This window comes from Acomys minous (assembly GCF_964271855.1).
Source record: "Acomys minous genome assembly, chromosome: 11".
Classification (NCBI taxonomy): domain Eukaryota; kingdom Metazoa; phylum Chordata; class Mammalia; order Rodentia; family Muridae; genus Acomys; species Acomys minous.
This window is the reverse complement of record NC_140492.1, coordinates 66,997,396-67,015,759: the sequence shown is the minus strand read 5'-3', so window position 1 is coordinate 67,015,759 and position 18,364 is coordinate 66,997,396. Positions and strand designations below refer to the sequence as shown.

General features: G+C 45.8%; 1 protein-coding gene across 4 annotated transcripts in view; it reads right to left on the bottom strand.

The window, feature by feature from the left end:
- The window catches only part of BCL6 (BCL6 transcription repressor), a 51,042-nt gene that overhangs the window by 20,936 nt on the left and 11,742 nt on the right, over positions 1-18,364 (bottom strand). Inside the window, exon 2 of one of the 4 annotated variants that reach the window (XM_084800927.1) lies at positions 15,073-15,173. The exons of 1 other annotated variant lie outside the window; for it this stretch is intronic. The gene's annotated coding sequence lies outside the window, so the exon portion shown is untranslated. Of the gene's footprint in view, positions 1,546-2,967; positions 3,239-15,072; positions 15,174-18,364 lie in introns of those variants that run through there. 2 more of the 4 variants (XM_084800924.1, XM_084800925.1) reach the window with 2 other exon arrangements.

The following is an 18,364-nucleotide window of genomic DNA, read 5'->3' as shown; positions in this document are numbered from 1 at the left end:
TGCCGCACCACCTCTCCTTAAACTTCAGTTTTTTTGGTTGTTGGGTTTTTTTTTTTCTTTTTTTTTTTTTTTTCACAACAGAACGGGATATCCCCCGGCAGGGGACAGAAGGAAGGAAGAATTTTGACATCTAGTCATTGGCATTTACTCAACCCATAACTGGAAGTCCTCCTAGGGGCTCAGCAAACGACAACTTAGAAATTTAGGATGCCATTCCTCACCACCAAGCCCAGAATAAATTAGTCTTTTCAAGAAAACACTCCTGTAAACCCTTCAGAACCGAGGGGATGAAGAGAGTAGTTAGTGACTAGCCATCTCTTCTCCGGGCCTGTCTTCTCTTCCCTCAAGTCACTGAGTTGTCCTGAACAGCATCTAGCCTTACTGTCACTACCAATAGATCCTTAAAATCACCCAACGCTTCAAAGTATTAGAAAAGAAATTCTTACAAATCGGATACTGGAAACTTCTATTTATAAACTGTGGTGGTGGCGGTGTGTGTGTTGGGGGGGGGGGGGGGAGGCTGTCCATCGACAGGTTTCTATTTTGGCCCCAGGACTCAACTGCAATCATTTTCGAAAGAGAAATGTCTGTCTCTCGGTGTTTTATCTCCATTTCCTCACCGCCCCCCCCCCCAACCAGGGACAAATGTCTTTCCTTCTTTTATTAAAATTGGTATATAAAGAAGAATATGATTTCATCTCACTTCTTTGAGCTTATGTTTGCTACCTCCAGGAACAGCATGTGGACTAGGGCCAGATGAACTTCAACTTGGTCTGCAGGGTTAAGAGGTTCCTGCTAAAGTGCCAAAGCCTCTTGGTAGTAAATCATAAGCAAAACTGATACCTGTCTCCAGATGGATCACGCTGCCCCCCTATTTTAAAGTTATTTATTAAAACCACACACACCCCGTAATGAAAAAGGGAAACCAGCGGACTGCAGAGGAAACCAGCGGCATAGCTCAGAGCCACAAACTGTATTTCTAAACAGTCTTTCCCGAGGATCCCTCTCTTGCCCCCACTCCAATCCTCCTCCTCTTTTCTTTCTGTCTTTTCTTTTTTCCTTTTCTTTTTGTGGACAGTAATGCACCCACTGGCATTGTAATATTTTCCTCCTGGGAACTATACAACGTTTGGGGGAAAAAAGGCAAAGATAAAATCACTTTTTAGAGGGTGGGATGCGATGCTTGACAAGGACCTTGTAAAATAGCTCTAGGCTTGCAGCGCGGGGTTTGGGGTCATTTTTCACTATCCCCAGCACTTAAACTAAATCTCTACGGGGGGGGGGGGTGAGGGGGAAGCACAACACCGAGGTTATTTATTTCACTCTTTAAAAAACTAATGTTGTTTGATGCTGTTGTTTTTCACGGGGGAGTTTTAAAACTCATTTTTGCAACATTCATTCCATTTCTCTCCAAGGTTCCAACAGCACGGCATTATACAGAACGCAACCCCCAGTTCTCAAGACATTTAAACGTTCCCTGTTTCCGGCAGGGGTGGCCGCTAGCTCCCCGCTGCCCCCCAGGCAGCCGATTTCCTAGGTTCCAACTCCCAACCCACTCCCGCCCCGGGCCGCCGCCGCCGCTTTCTCCATTCCCTCTCCCTCGAGGAGAGCCACAGGTTGCAAATCCAACCAACCTCGCAATATGTTTTTGCAAAATCACTCACAAAGATCCCCCTTTCGCACCCGCTCCTCCCGTCCCGGGTCCCTTAGCCAGAGTCACAAAGTGCCCCTTCTTCTCTCCCTGGTCTTGCACATCAGGAACACGGGTTGGGGCTATTTTTTCTTCCTTTTCCCAAAATAAGGACCTTGGGAATCTGAAGCCTGGGCCCCGCTATACCCAGGCCTATAGATGCCTTTTTACACAACTTGCACCAAGGGCACGGGGAGGAGGGGGGATGAAATTAAATTTAGGAAAGGGAGGGAACTACCGCTGAGAGCCAACATAGTCACGCAGCACCCAAAATACAAACACCGCGGCCGCCAGAAATCCCGCCACCTCCCCGGAGCTCTGGGCTGGCTGGTCAAGATCCCCGCGGGTCCCGCACGCTCAAAGCGCCGCAGGTGCAAAAAACCGCGCACCCATCTCCCACCCACCCCCCAAAATCCCTGTCCCGCCTTCAAGCCTTCTTCCTCGGGCAGGGCAGACCAAGCGCACCCGGGTTCCCGACTGCCTCGACTCCAACCAAGAAAGAATAATTTTCAAAGTATTCAACATCCCCGCCCCCCCGTGCAAGCGAAACCTCCCCAAAACACTCTGTCTCTCCTTGGGAAGATCACAGCTCTCAAAGGAAACTGCAGACACGATACTTCATCTGGCTTTATGACCAAAAAGAAAAGGGAAAATAAAACAACCAGCCGAGGAGTTGGCTTGCATTCCCTCTGCCGACTCCCGGCTCCGGTGCAAGGCAAGGAACTGTGCGGGGCCGGGGCTGGTGGACAGCCGCCAACGCGGGCACCGGGAGAACTGAGCGGGGAGGGAGGCAGCGGCGGGGAAGGCAGTTTGCAAGCGAGCAGAGAAAAGCAAGCCAAGCCGCGCGAAGCCGGCGGAGCCGCCGCGGTCCGCCCTCCCAGGCCGCGCTGCCCAGCGCCCGCCGCCCCGCGTCCCTGCGTTCTCCAAACACCGAAACAACACCGGGCAGGGCGGCACAGCCTCCCCGAGGCGGCCGAGGCGCTCCAAGACAGCAAAAGAAGAATACGTATGCGTAAAGCTAGGTCCTACAGTGGGAGAGACGTGGGGCTGATCTTCGGCATTTATTTTAACACCTGACAGCTAGAATCAATAAACAGATACATTTATATCAATAGATACACATAGGAAACTTGGAGCCAAAGCATTTGGCAAAAGCGGAAAAAAAAGAATTAAAAGGTAAAATAATGATCATGAGCAGCGGCGGCGGCAGCGGCACCAGCGGCAACAGCGGCGGCGGCGGCAGCGGCAGCGGCGGCGGCAGCAACAGCAATAATCACCTGGTGTCCGGCCTTTCCTAGAAACTTCTTGCATCACCACTTCTAAGAACCCCAGTTCTAAGAATCAACAGAGCTCAATTCTCGGAATTTGAGCTGCGGGCTTTACCACTGCTCCGCAGCAGGGGAGGACTCGGTGGCAGCGGCGCGCGCCGCGGCGCTCTCCTGGCCAGCAGAAGGGCTCGGAGCCGCGCCTCTGGCTGCGGTCTGATGTAGAACAGGCTCCCCGCACCACCACCGCCTGGACCACCGGGGGTCCCGCAGCGGGTGCGCGCGGCTAGAAGGCGACCCTCCCTGCCCCCGGCCGCCGATGGAACGGCCCGCTCTGCCGCCGTCACGTGGGCTCCTCCTCCGTGACGTCGGCGTCTTCGCTGTAGCAAAGCTCGGCCTCTGGAATTCTGAGAACTAATTTGCTATTCGGTGACATAAGAGGGGGAGTGCGCTTCGCTTGCCCGGGGTCTGGGGCTTAATTCTTCTTCTCCCTACCCATAAACTCCGCTCCTCGAGCTAAATACACAAAAGGTAGAGAGAGCTTTGAGCCGCTTGGAACAAGTATATTAGAGGCAGGTTTAGAGAGGCGAGTGAGAGAGAAAACAATAAATACCACAGCTCCTTCCAGCTAAAATATTAGGCACCACGAGAAAAATATTTGCCAAGCAGTTTTCGGTGGGTTCATTTGTTTTCTTTTTATTTGGGACAAAGTGTGTTGGCGCGGGGAAGGGGGCGGGGGTCCTTTTGGGGTGGAGGCTTGGGAATGCTCCTCGTTGTCTATTGATGATTTAGGGTTTTCCTCTTCTGATTTTTGCCTTTTACAAGTTTGTGGTGTTATGTAAATCGTAGGACCTGTCATGCGTTGGTTTTATTGTCTCCGTGTTCTTTTGAATCGCTCAGGCATTTAAAGATGCATTCTTTCAGCCCCAATGCCATTGCCAGAAGCTTAAATTTTTTGGCCACATATGACAACCCAACCTCCACACCTCCAGCATCCCCCAAGTCCCCCCACTCCCCCCCCCCCCCAGCCCCGCACACCGCCCTTGGTGCAGTTTCCTGTTCCTCTTGGACTTTTACTTAAGGGAGGCTTTCCTGCTATTTAAAGAGATGTAAAAAGATTTGATTTGGTTTGGTTTGGTTTGGTTCTTTCCAGGAGAGCAAGTGGTGGGGTTCCTCCTCTTCTTACTGTTGACTCTTAGGGGGGGAAATGATGCTAGAAATGTGTGGGGGTACGTGTATGCTTGTCTGATGCATAATTCTGTGAAGCCAAATACATGTTTGTGTTTTGATTTTTCTTAAGATCTTGAACGACACCCCCCCCCCCCCCCCGTTCGTTTCAAGGTCGTTGGGGGGAAAAATCTCTTCAGTATGTGTTGAAGAGATCAGCCTGAGGGAATTCTAAAGGCCTGGCTGCCAGGATCACAGATACTGCCTGTCTTGAGTACAGGCTGTGCTACATACTACCTACCAGGCGCACTGCACACAGCCGGGCCCTCTCTGCTCCAGAGCGGAGCTGAGAGGAGGAGGAGGAGGAGAGGAAAGCTTTCTCTCCCTTCTTCTTTTATTTTAAAAGGCGAACGCAGAGCAGAATCCTTCCACTGTGGGCCCTGGTTTGTTTGTTCATAGCTGCCAGTTTTCCCTCTTTAAATGTTGGTTGGGGTTTTTGCCCTCCTACTCATCCGTGGATGAAGGAGACTCTTGTTTCTTTTATGTCTGTCTCTTGCAAGAAGGGTGTGAGGTAAATAATATTCAGATTCCTTAAGAATTAGAATTAACCCAAAGTGTTTGGAGCAAAAGAAGCTTTCAAAGGTCAGGCTGTTCGAGCTTAAACTTGTGAAAGTCCTTCAAGTGGCTCGTTAAATCACAGAGGGGTTCTGCAAAAATTTCTCCACGTATTAATTTCTAATGAATATCTGTGGACCACAACTCTGAATGTGCGTGTAAAAAAAGAGATGTTAGCAGAACTCAGAAAGCCTGCTGATTGCTGGGGTACCGAGGATTCCTGTCTGTCCCCCTTCAAGGTCCTGTAAGAAGTTTCAGGTATGCTGTTGTTGGGGGTGAGGCCACCACTTCAAAAGGTGATGTCACAGGATTTTAGAACGGGGGGGGGGGGGGTTGTGGGGGGGGGGAGTCCAGGGCAGCCGATTGTTTTCCACAGGGGTTGGAACTTACAAAACCCGTTGTCTGTCCCTGAGAAACTGGAATGTTTTAAGGCGTATTGGCAGATGGATTACTGCAGTCTCGGGCAGAAAAGCCTATCTCCTGAAGGATTTTTGAGGAATATCCATAGGCCTAATCCTATCACTGTTGTAGAAATGAGCATTTTACTTCTGGTGACACCTGGCTTAGTCAAATGGAGCCACCCTGCCCGGAAGCCGGAGAGCTGCTTTGGAATTTTTGTATTTAGAGTCACTTTCCCTCTCATTTCAGAGTGTTAAGTAAATCCCATTGGACCAACATGACACTCTGGTTTTGCTGAGGTGATTTTTCTCTGCGTAGCTGTCCGGTAACTACCTTCTTCCTAGAATAAGTACTTCAGGTTTCTCAGCGGCAACTTAGCTTTGGGTGTATTGTTGGCCCTGTAAATCGTATTGCTTTTATGAAGTTTTTGGTGTTTTTGTTTGCTTGCTTGCTTGTTTTTTTCTTGTCAAAGTGACCGTGTGTGTCTGGTCCCCTGACGCCTACCACCAAGCCTTAAACACACACATACAGCCTGTCCATCTTGCGTTCTCTTTGCTACTCCACTCTTAGCCCCATGGGGGCGCTGCAGAGCAAAGGGAAATGTGCTCCCTCAGGCGGTAGAGCCAGCCAGAGTGGGGGCTGGGAAGGAATTTACCCTTCTCATACCTCAGCCTGCTTTGATTCTCTGAAGAGTTTGGGGAGCAAGAGCCCACCAGGCCTGCTTTATAGATAATTATCCCCATCACCAAGGGTCATAAATCCTCCCTGGGACCATGTTTTTGTATTACCCTGGTGGTTTTGTTGTTGTTATGTTTTGATTTCCCCCCCATCTCGCTCTCTCTTTTCCCCCTCAAAGAAGTGTGTATGTTGGAAGAAAATAACCAGACCGGAAGGAGGCACCTACTTTTAGATGAGTCTCTTTTCTCTCAGCTGAATGACTGTTGAGGAAAATCGTTCCCTCTCCTTTCAATTTCTTCAGTTCTGGAGAAAGTAACTTTATCAAGTTTTATACCAACATAATCTCTTCCTTGAATGTCCGTCCTTCTCTTACTATTGGTCTTTCCCCATCACTCCTAGCCATTTGTGCCCCTGAATTCTACAGCTATTATTGGCCTAAAGAAAAGGCTGGACTATATTCAGATTCTTTTAAATCATCCTCAAGGGACCCACAGGAGTGATCCCATGCCCTGGGGCCCTGTGTATTATTTCTGCAGGTGTGAGAACACCACGCACCAACTAATGCCATGATTTAATGATGGCTGGCTGCTAATAATCAGAAAAGAGGGCCAGGCCAGCTTCCTTGTCCCATAGACTGAGCTTAGGACCGATCCCTGATCACAGCTGCTGGGTAAACATAAGCTTTACTACAAAATGGAACATCCTGGTCCTAATATTACACCTGTTGCAGGAATGGAACTCGTTTCTCACCCAGTTCTCATCACAAAACCTTTTCCACAATTCAGCCATGGTTGAAAAGGAACCTTTCTATCCTGAGGGGGTGGGGGGTGGGGGGGGTATACGTTGTGCTGTCTGCTCTCTTTGGAGGCTTGCAATGGAAGTGTATCCCACCTGTCAGGAGCTTCTGGGACCACCATAAGTCTCTAAGCTGTCACATCACAGGACTATAGATTTTATAATGAGGAGCCTTACAGATGGTCACTTCACTCCTGCAGCCTCTATCTTCCTGAAGGCTAGACTGCCCCCCCACCCCTCCCGCCAAGGGGGATCTGCTAGCCCAGAGCCACAATTGAAAACAAATTCATGTGATTTGATGGCCATACTTATTTCTAGAGATCAGGCTGACCTGACAAGCTGGGTTTGGGGCTGTGTGTCACTTGTTTCTTGCAGAATGGGGCACAGTTAGGCTGCATTAGGCCTGATGTAAATTGTAGCTGGTTCTGAGAACCAACGCCAGCCAGGGCAAGCCTATGGGAATTCGGTTGTGTGGATTCGGCTATGTGCACAGCCCAAGCTGTGAAACTTGACAGTGCTTTTGAAGAGTCAGGAGAGATGTTTGTTAACAGTTTACCTCTTTATTCTATTTCAAGGCCCTCATTTAGAACTGTTATACACAGCCAGGCATATATCTTTAAGTGGAAGTTGAATGGGAGAGGGTGGTTCAGAGTCGCCCTTGGCTTCATAGCCAGTCAGAGGCCAGCCTGGGCTACATGAGGCCTCATCATTGAAGACCAAACAAGAAACCTGCTAGCCACACCTCTGTGTATTATTATCCTTAGGCAAAGGAGAAGGGTCTTGGTATGTTTTTTTGTTTTTATTTTTGTTTTTGTTTTTTTAAGAAAGGCTAATAGAGTTCAGGGAGATTGAGGGAAGAGGACAAAATTTAGCAAACATGTAGAGACATCGAGACAGAAGGACAGACAGACCTAGGCAGATGCACAGCCCACCTTCTGAGGAGGGGCAGCTTCATCTCATGGTCTCCTCTTGCTCAAGGCAGCTTCCTTCCTTCCTTCCTTCCTTCCTTCCTTCCTTCTCCTCCTCCTCTTCTTCTAGATTCTTCTCCCCTCTTCCTTTTTCTCCTTCTCCTCCTCCTCCTCTTCTTCTTCTAGATTCTTCTCCCCTCTTTTTCTCCTTCACTGCCACTGTCATCATCTGCCCTGCTTTCGCAGACCTTCCCGGCCTGGCTTAGAGTTTTTTTCCAGCACAAGTACTGATTGCCTGCATTTTCCTTGCTTATTTAAATGGCAACGAGTATCTGGATTTTAAAATGGAGAAGTGTTGGGGATGGGAGCCCGCAATCATTTGGGTTTTTTGTTTTTTTCATTCCATCGCTGTTTTAGAATAGCAGGGTTTTTCACTTCCTATGAAACCTTAGCAGGAGGAAAAGCGGAAACTGGACTATAGAGTGAGACCGATGAGAGAGGGAGGGAGGGAGGGAGGGAGGGAGGGAGGGAGGGAGGGAGTATTTGTAAACTCAAGGTGGCTAGCCAGTCTACCAGGCTGCTCTCTGTACCACCTGAGGCTAGGAGTGGAAAAACTTGATTTACGTGTTGTGCCTTTTCCCCTTTCTCCTTCTTCCCCTTCTCTTTCTTCTTCTCCTTCCTGTCTCCTTCCCCTTCTCCTTCTTTTCTTTTCTTTTCCTCCTCCTCCTCCCCCTCCTCTTCCCCCTCCTCCCCCTCCTCCTCCTTCTTCTTCCCTACCCGTCCTGTGTACACCTGACCGTGCATAAGCCTATCTGCAGCTGGCCTGGTGGCAGGGAAAGCTGGAGAGCAGAAGAATGTGCAGAGGGAGGGAGGGCTGGTACTTTTCCATTCACGTCTCCACAGTGGCTTTTCTTGTTTATTCCAACCTCCGCCCGCAGAAACTTTTTCAGCTGCCTGAAATTCAAGTCATTAAACTGTCCCCGGAGGAGGTCAGACTGAAGCGGCTGGGTGCATGTGCCCTACATGCCAGTTTCTGTGTAGCCCGTGCACATGGGAAGGACACAGACCTGGCTCTGAGGTACATAGAGTGAGAGAGAAGAAAAGGCTGGCTTGGTGCCCAAAGCGCCTTGTTTCTAATTACAGTTCTGTCTGGAAGGTTTTTACAAGGCAAGGGGCAAAGCCGCCGTGAGGACTCAGTTTTCTCACCTGTGTGAAGGAAGGTTAGCCCACTGACTTTCCCGGCTGCCAGTGTGCTGCGACTTCTATGACACCATACCTAGACAAGCATTTATGTCACTTTAGAATGGGGGATGGAAAGGGTCTATTGTGTGTGCATCTGGGGGTGGAGCAAGAGGTTAAAATGTAAGCTTTGGAGTAAAGGAAGGCAACTCTCAAATACTCACCTTATCAATTTTTAACCAGTTGCAGACCAAAGTCTCAGATTATGCTGAATGAGTCCAAAAGCCAAGTGAAGGCTTGCCTTTTTTTTAAAAAGCACTAAGGATCAGAAGGGGCAGGTTCTGAGACCAAGTGCTGTTGTTTTGCTCCTTCACTCAGGACCAGAGGTGGCAGTCCCTAGAAGCTTTTATGCCTTTCAGGAATATTGTTGTTGTTGTTGTTGTTGTTGTTGTTGTTGTTGTTGTTGTTGTTGTTTTGGAAATCTGTCCCAGTCAATGATAGAAAGGGAAAGACAGCTGTAAGCTGGATAGTCTTTAAGCCGCAGGGCTTCTAGTAAATATGGGAAAGATTTCATGGAAGGGGGGGGGGGTACCAAGAGAGATGCTGAGAGCAATATGGAAGTTATTCTGTGACCTCAGCATGTAGTGTAAGAAATTACAATCAGAGGAGATAACAAGAGGAGGGAGCTGAGGAGCTGAGGAGGGTGGGAGAGAGGGGGGGAGGAAAAAAGGGGAAGGAAGGAAGGAAGGAAGGAAGGAAGAAAGACAGTTTTAAGGTCTATCAGACCAAACTAGAAATACTTTCTATTACTATTTCCTACATATGTTGGATCTCTAGTCTTTAAAAAGAAAGGCCTAAAGTCTCTTAGTCCTGATTGTTTAAATAAGCTTTGACCTTTCCCTGTCGTCTTCAGAAAATAATACAGCTGCCTTAATTTTTTAGCAGTGCCCTCTCTACCAACCTTCCTCTGCTTAGACTACATGATTACCTGACCTGTGTGTAAGGAAGGAGGGGTGAAGCCAAACATTCCCTCAACCTAAGACTATTGAGAATTGTGCTAGAGTAGGAGAGACCTCCCGTTACCCACGCCAGTGCAGCTAATCTTCTGTAACTGGAAATTGAGCCCTAGACAGAATTCTTCCATTTCACCATGTACACTGTCACAGAGTTGGTCCCAAACCTCACGCCTAGTTCCTAAACTCAACTACCTTACTGCATTGTTCATTACAGAAAGATAGAATAGGGTAGGCAGTCCTGAACAAAAGCTATTTGCTGTGGCGTCACATTCAGAGGCCCTCAGAGACTCCTTTGACATTCTCTCTACTGGCTTTACATGTCAGTATTAGCGGTGTTCTGTTAGTGGTATGTCACAAGGTTGAAAGAAGACCATAGTATATAGGTCTCATATACAGGACCACAGAGTTACACAGTGCTGTGATTTGCTATTATTCACTAATCTGCAGCATCTTGCAAAAAGGCAGATGCATGATAATCCCATGTGTGTGTTGGTACTTAAAGTGTAAGATTTAAAAATGTATTTGGCTTTCAAAACAATGACCAGCAACAGGTATACCTAGTGCTCAAACCTTGGTTTCTAATTCCATTCTTTTTTGTTTGTTTTAAGAAAGGGTTTCTCTGTGTAGCCCTGGCTATCCTGGAACTCACTCTGTAGACCAGGCTGGCCTAGAACTCAAACATCCACCTGCCTCATCCTCCCCAAGTGCTCAAGTGCTTGAACTAAAAACATGCACCACCACTACCCAACACACTAGTGCCATTTTTAATAACAAAAAGGCAAGAAAGAAGGCTGCCTGGAGAAAAGGCTACATTTAGGACCAGAATGGGAAAGAGACTAAATAAAAATGAAACAGCATGTAGTACATGAAGTATGGAATTCTGAAAATAAAGTTACAGCACACATGGGACCCCGGTACAGAGCTCCTGTACCAAAGATGGGTGGATATTTCAGAGTATCATCCAAGATATAAAATAACCATCCATGAGTCTACGTGGTGTAAATAAATTATTAAAAAATAACAAGTGGAAGAATAAAGACAAATATTCTATGCAAAATCTAAATAATTTATATAGGGGATGCAGAAATCCCAACTCCTTATAGACATTCATTCATATTTGTGAGTGTGTTGGGATGTGTGTGCATAGTATGTGTGTGTAGGTCAGAGGGCAACTTGCTAGGGTCAGTTTTTCTCTTTCTACCTTATGGGCCCTGGGGATCAAAAAGCCATTAGACTTTATCCACCTGTTTATCTAGCTGGCCCATACACCCTACTTTCTAAGTATGGATTTCATAGAATCATTTCCAATGATACAGTATGTAAAAATGAATAAAGGAGAGTTAACATGAAAAATCTGGAAAACCCCATCTCTGCCAGGTGACCTAGGACACAGCCAACAATAATAAATCATATTGATAGTATATGTCTTTCCTACAGTATGATAAAAGTGGGGTTTTATCTTTGTAGCCTTTTCTCTATAGTCCATATCTAATCATAAGGAAAAAAAAAAAACCAACTGTTCTAGTAGGGGCATCCTACCAAACACTTGAAGAGCAATCCTTAGCATCATTAAGGTCATCTGAAACAAGAAAAGTCAGAGAGACTGGCACAGCTGAGAGCAGCCTTGGTGATGTGGCAGCCAAACAGGAGCATCCTGGTTGGGATCATTGGATAGCAAAAGTCATAAGAGAAACATAAGCAAGACTGAATCAAGGACAGCAACTGACAATATTGTTTAGAAACTGTTACTAATGATGAATAGTAGGGGAAACTAGGTACAAGGTTATTCTCTGGACTGTTTTCTCACTTTTCTGTTAATATAAAATTAGTCTTACAAAATAAAGCTTGTAACTCAAAAATATTTATGTGTGGTTTTTTTGTTTTTTGTTTTTTGTTTTTTGGGTTTTTTTGTTTTGTTTTTTTGCAATATTAGAAACCTCCAAATAGTAACCCGGGCTGCCACTGAATTCAGACAGGCTCTGATTCTCACTCAAAGCAGAATCATGTTTATTTATTTTTTTGTAATAAATATTTATTCATCCATTCACTTGGTTCTTGGAGACAGGATTTCACTAGGTAACTAAAGTTGGCCGGTAATCCTCCTGCCTCAGCTCCCAAGGTTCTGTGACTGACTTAAGTCATCAACCGTCTTCCCCGGCTTGTCTGCTTATTCTCCTAGCTCTTAAGTGGAAAGCAACTTAGTTTTTGGGTGCCACCTTCTAGATTGAGAGCCATTGGAACAACACTAGGGAGACACCAAAGGCCAAATATAGCTCTGGGAGCAGGTGACCCAAGCCTTTCGTCAATCCACATGCCTAGCAGTTCTCCGTGGAACTCCTCCATGGAAACAAAACTCTCAGTAAACCTGCCATCAATCCACATGGGGCACACAGAGCCTAGGGCTTGGATGCTGAGGTTGTAGGAGCCCTTGGCATCTTCCCAGAGCGTCTGGGTTTACTCGCTTAGTCCAGTGGAACTGTGGGTCAACAAAATTGTAACTCTGGGTGTGTAGAAGGGCCATGAACTGCACCCCCAGCTGTGAGCTCGCCTTCACGTACTTCATAGAGCCACACAGTCTAAATGGGAAAGCCTCTAGGCTTAATCTATATTTGATTAAACTGAGCTTTATAGGTATTATATTCTTTGAGCATATTTGCCCTCTTATTCTAGTCTCATCTTTTTACTCACAAGTTCTATATTTGGGGAACATCCAGACAAGGACATAGTTTACAAAGGCCACTTAGCAAGTTTACATGGCTGTGTCCCATCGTATCTACACTGAGTCACTTATTTAGCCACATTATCTACTCCAGTCAACTGACAATTACTACAACCTCGGCATGCATGATGCCTTAGAATATCGCATTAATTTCTAGCTGTTTGTCAGGAACCAGCGGCTTTTAGTTCTAAAGCGCATTCAAAATAAATGTCTTTTTCCTTCTCCCCCCTTTCGCTTTTTCCAAATCTACCAGCCTTTGTGTCAACTATTTGAAGTCTTTGGAGCAGCACTGACGTTCACTGTATATAGAACACTTAAACAATACTTGGGGGAAATGCTGTGAAACTCGCGTGCCTTTTCCAGAAGCCTATCTGGTCACATGTGTCAACAATCAAGAGCACAGTCATGCCCTTTAACCCAGTGTTCCACTTCTAGGAATCTATAACTCCACGTGTAACTCAACATGCAGGAAATCAAATTTTGGAATGAATATATTCATGCTAGCATTGCATCGTATACCAAAACTTCAAACAATCTACATGCCTGGTCATGACTGGGTTGGTAGAGACGCTATTAGGTGGAGAATGGCTAAATAAGTTACAAAATACTAAGTGTGAAAGGCTGGAACTGAAAAACATCCATGGGGCTGGGTGTGCTAGCTCATGCTTTTAATCCCAGGACTTGGGGAAGCAGAGACGTGTGGATCTCTGCTGAGTCCAGCCAACCTGATCTACATAAGTGAGTTCCGGGCCAGGCAGAATTACATGGTGAGAGAGACTTGTCTCAAAACAAACAAACAAACAATCAAAACCAGATGGTACCGTGTAAAGTAATGAAGGTGGATACACACAAACATACCTGTTGTAGGTCCATATAACACATTTAAAACTATTCTAAAATATTTATGGAAGATAGACTGGATATACATAAGAGTATACAACTAATAAAATATGTATTGTGGCTGCTTTAGGCTAGAGGCGTTGTAGATTGTTTTCTCTCCGCCTTTTGTCTTTGAAAACATCTAATGTCTGGCATCAGTCTCACCAGCACACACCAAAGACACAGCAGACCCCAAGCCATGTCTTTTCCATGCAGACAACGAGTTGCTATATTTGACGTAAAGTCGCAGTCACTCACATCAAGTGAGTCTCGCACTGCAAGTGAGAACTGCCTGTAACTCTCTTGGAGATACTGGCCTCCCTAAAAACACGCTGCGATGACTGCAAAGAAAGAAAATGAACTTGCAGGCCTCTGCTCTGTCTCCTACACCCTTGGTGGTATGGATCTCTTGTTTGTTAGTGTTTCACGACTAACAACCATTAGTTTGCAAATGTCAAAAGGTTTTCCTGGGTGTTGTACTATGAAGCTACCCATGTACTACCCTGGTTGCTAAATTCCTAAGACCCTCTTGGGTCAGTAGGTGATTAATTTTGATTCTTGACAACATGTTGAACTAGAAAATGCTAGAAAAAAAATTGTTCCCATGTCTTATCATCTGAGAATCACAGAGCTGTTAAGAACTTTGCAGATGATGCCATTATCAGAGACACTGGCTCTCAAAAAAGAGCATGGAGGTAGGTGCCAATAGCTAGACACTGAGAACAAGGACCATGTTTCTGATGAGACTCTCCTCTTAAACTATAGATGTGATTCCTCATATTTTTCATCCATTCTATTCACACATTTACTTCCTTGCTCAAATTCATTTTTTTATTAACCATTTGTGAGGTAGCCACTGTGCCAAATGAATGTAACATGGGCTTCTGACCACAGGCATTGGACATCAGCTGCAGATGCAGAGATCCAGAAAGGTGCGGAGACATGCTGCTGGTTATGCAAATGATGGCGCCTGCACTACAACTTGCCTCGCGCTGTCCCGCCTGATTCAGAGCCCAGTAAAACTCTGGGACTTCTCAGAGGCTGTTCCTGGACACAACTCTAAGATCAGGATGAGGCACTGGCTCCCTCGTGACATCAGCCCTTTGAGGTGTTTGAGGTAGTATTTACGAACCCTGAGTATAGCCCAGTCACCTCAATGTACCATCCAGGAAAAGAGGCCATGCGACAGCTCACAGCCTCAGCTTTCTCCATCGTCACCACTTTTGCTCAGCTTTCAGGCCAGGGTAGCACAGGTAAGAATGTCCACTAATCATAGCTCTCATGCTTTCAGCCTTCTTGGAAAGCCTACTATTCTGAGCCACATGTCCAGCATGTGTGTGCTGTATCTACTAGGCTGTACCATAAACATAGATCATCCAGCGTCACATTGTTCCAATGCACACAACTTCAAGTAGCATCCACAGCCTGGACTCTAGAATCCAGCATTGTTTACAGCAGAAACAGGGCACCACCTTGTGCAGTCAACAGAGGTCAAGTTCACCATAGCTCTCTGGGCATTCCAGAACTTTGGTCATGACCACAGGTATTGTCTCCAGGTGCCAGCCCTGCAACAAGACAAGTTTCCACAGCATTCCAGTCATCAAGACCTAGCCTGCCTCAGGTGGACCCATCAGTCAGGAGCTGTCACTAGTTGTCTTCCTTGGCCAGGCAAAACCAAATTGGATAGTAGAGAAGGCAACTTCTCATGCCTATAACAAATACCGATGCAATGAGATTTAAATAGAAAACATTTGATTCTCACCGTGCTTTAGAGGGCTCCGTCTAGTTTATTGTTTTGGACCCGATGGCAAGGCAGCTTATCATGATGGAAGAATGTGGTGCATTTGTTTCAAGGATGGAAGGCTGAAAGACAGAGATCATGCCGCTGATAACCTAGAAAGACCTCCAAGTATAGCTACCTCTTAGAATGGCTTACCTTCTCCTAACAGTCCCAGCACGTAGCCCAGCCTTTAATGTATGAGACTATGGTGTGGGGGGGGGGGCGCATTCGACATCCAGATGGCATAGACACACTGGAACATACATATTGCCTAGGTGAGATTTTTACAATTAACTGAAAGCCCAGCAGCTCTCAAATTGTCCAGATTAACCTTGCCATTTATAAGCACTGGCACTAAAATTTCAGCAAAAGACTCAAAACAAAACAGACAGAAAAAGATTTAAAAAGACCATAATTTAGGAAGGTACATTCAAAGGATGCAGTGTTTCATTAAAAAAAAAAAAACAACGTAGCTCTTTGGGCTCTCTGACTTCTTTCTAATCTCATGTACAGAGAACCATGCAGCTTCCTCCACTCTGCACCCAACAGCCTCCATGCCTTGATCTCTGTCCTGGCGTATATAACCTCAAGGTCAGAGGTATTTCATTTCAGTTTTCTTAGCATTATGTCTGACAGACAATGCTGACTTAGAAAACGTTGACTACGCTGAAGAAGGCAGAACCGAAAGAGAATTCGGTGTGAAGGCTCAGGACCCAGGATAAGACTAGACACTCCACAGTTGACTACGGTCTCTGGGTCTCGGTTTCTTGTTCTCTAAAGTGGTCATTTCCATGAAGGGAGAATCTAATCGCATCTCGTGAGAATGAAGGGCAATGGAGGAAGAGGCAACCAGAAAAAAAAAAAAAACCATTGTTCAGAGTGGTTGGTGAATGACTAACCAGATAGTAAAGTGTCATAGTCAGGGAAAGGCGTTCCCGTATTTGGCAACACATTCTGAGACCTGCTGTTGCATTCTAGAAAAACTGTATTTCCAGTGCCCTGTCTTGACTTTGTAACCATCCTTGAATATGATGATTTCACTTCCTCAAATGATTTAAGCCTATAAGTATTGGAAGACATACATTTGGGCTAAAGATAAACACCAAGCCAAAGAAAATTTAAAAAGATCATCAGAAAGTCTTTTTGTTCTTGAAATGCAGAATTGGAAACGAACCATTTTCCTGTAGTGGGAACCGAAATCCAGTGTTAGATCCTTGTTACTGGTACCTTCTTCCCCTTTCACCAGCGCCCCCCCCCCCTTTACTTTAGCTCCTCCCCACACCTTTCCTCCACCCACATAGGAAAACAGCAGTTGTGTTAGGCCATCTTCACTCTTAGAGGTACAGCAAAATTCCAACTGATTAGGCTTGCGTCTCAAGACCGACAAAGCAGCTGCTTACGAAACTCTCAAGCAATTGAAGTGATGGACGACTTATCAAAATAATGAGGCAGAATAATAATTATCGACCAAAAAAAAAAAAACCCTACATGATAGAAAAATCCTGCTCTAACTGCATCCTGTGAGAGATTCTTGGAATCTATCCTGTTTCTCTCTGCAGCAAATACAGAGCCAACCCCAGGACATTACAGTAAATAAAAGAGGATCTTCATAGGGATTACAGATACCAGCATTGGTATTGAGGGGAGAGAGTCAACCCACCAACAGAAGAAGGCAACAATAGAGTCTGACATTTGTTAGAGTATAAAGTAAAATAACTACTCAAAAAAAAAAAAAAAAGGCCATCTTGTAAGGTTGCGGAGATGAATAAAGATAAAGTAAGGTGCCTGATGCTTAAATGTGAAGACCGAAGTTCAGGTCCCCAGCAACTACATAAGAACCCTGGCATGGTGGGGTATGTCTATAACCTAGTATACATGTGGGGACAGAGCAGGCAGGCAGGGAGAGTCGGGCCTCTCCTCAGATGCTGACCAGCCAGTCTGGCCAGTTGATGAGAACTGGGTTCAATGAGAGACCCTGTCTCAAAATATAAGGTAGAAAGCATTCAAAGAAGACAATTGACTTGATTGTTTGCTCCCAGTTTCCACACCTATGTGCATGTACACTTATTCCCATGCATCTGCACACATACCCATGCCCTAGCACACACACACACACACACACACACACACACACACACACACACACACACTTTTTAAAGCCCACCTTAAGGGCCAGAGAAGGGGCTCTCCAAAGAAAGTACTTGGGACACAAATATCAAGACCAGAATCAGATACTATGCACCCACAAAGAAGACAGACACTGTGGAGTAGATCTGTAACCCCATTGATGGAGGATGGCTGAAGACAGGTAGATTGCTGGAGCTCAGTGGCCAACAAGCCTGCATGAGTTGATGAACTTTGGATTCAGTGAGAGACCCTGCCTCAGGAAATATGGAATGGAATATTCAAGGAAGGTCAAGGAAGCCAATCAAAGACCAATCTCTAGCTTCCAAATGCATGCATATACACATGTACCATATGCACATGTGCATATACTACATGAACATATATACATACACCACACTCACACAAAACAAAACTAAATCAACAAAGTAAAAATGTTAAAGCCTCCCTTCCTCTTTCTCCTTTCCCCCAATCTCTCTCCTTTCCTCTATTCCTGTCTCTTAAAGGTTGACCCCAAACTCACTATGTAGCCTAGACTGGCCTTGAAGAGCTAACCTTCCTTCCTCTACATCTTCAGTTCTAAAATTAAAGATGTGTGCCTCTATGTCAAGACCATCCTCTACATTGTATAGTCTACAGTAAGTACCTAAATGAAATAGAAAACTCAGGAGATTGCATAAGAATGGATGGGCCACACCTCCAAAGGGGCAAAAATGACAGGCTGTAGCATGGCATCAGAGTACCATGATCAATATACAATTTACTTTTTGATTCCTAGAGTTAAAGAGGCAAAAATATTGTTGCATGTGGCCTAGGAACTGAAAATGTGTGAACCAGGACAAGAATTAGGATCCCGGACAACCTTCCATTTGGGAAAGGACAGCTATCTCCCACTATGGTTCCATATTTCCCCTTTCCAATCATCCCATGCCCAACACCATTCACCCAACCATACTTGTGGGCCCCTTATTCCCACCCCAAATGAGCCTACGATCGAGGAGAATCATAGCAAAGGAACCATCATGGCAAGCCATGGCATTCTCAACACTGGAAACTGGGATAGTCTGAGAAGAGATGAGAACAGAAACAGATGGACAGATTGATCATATCCCGCTATATTTCCCCAGTAGATTACCAAGTTGGTCCTCCA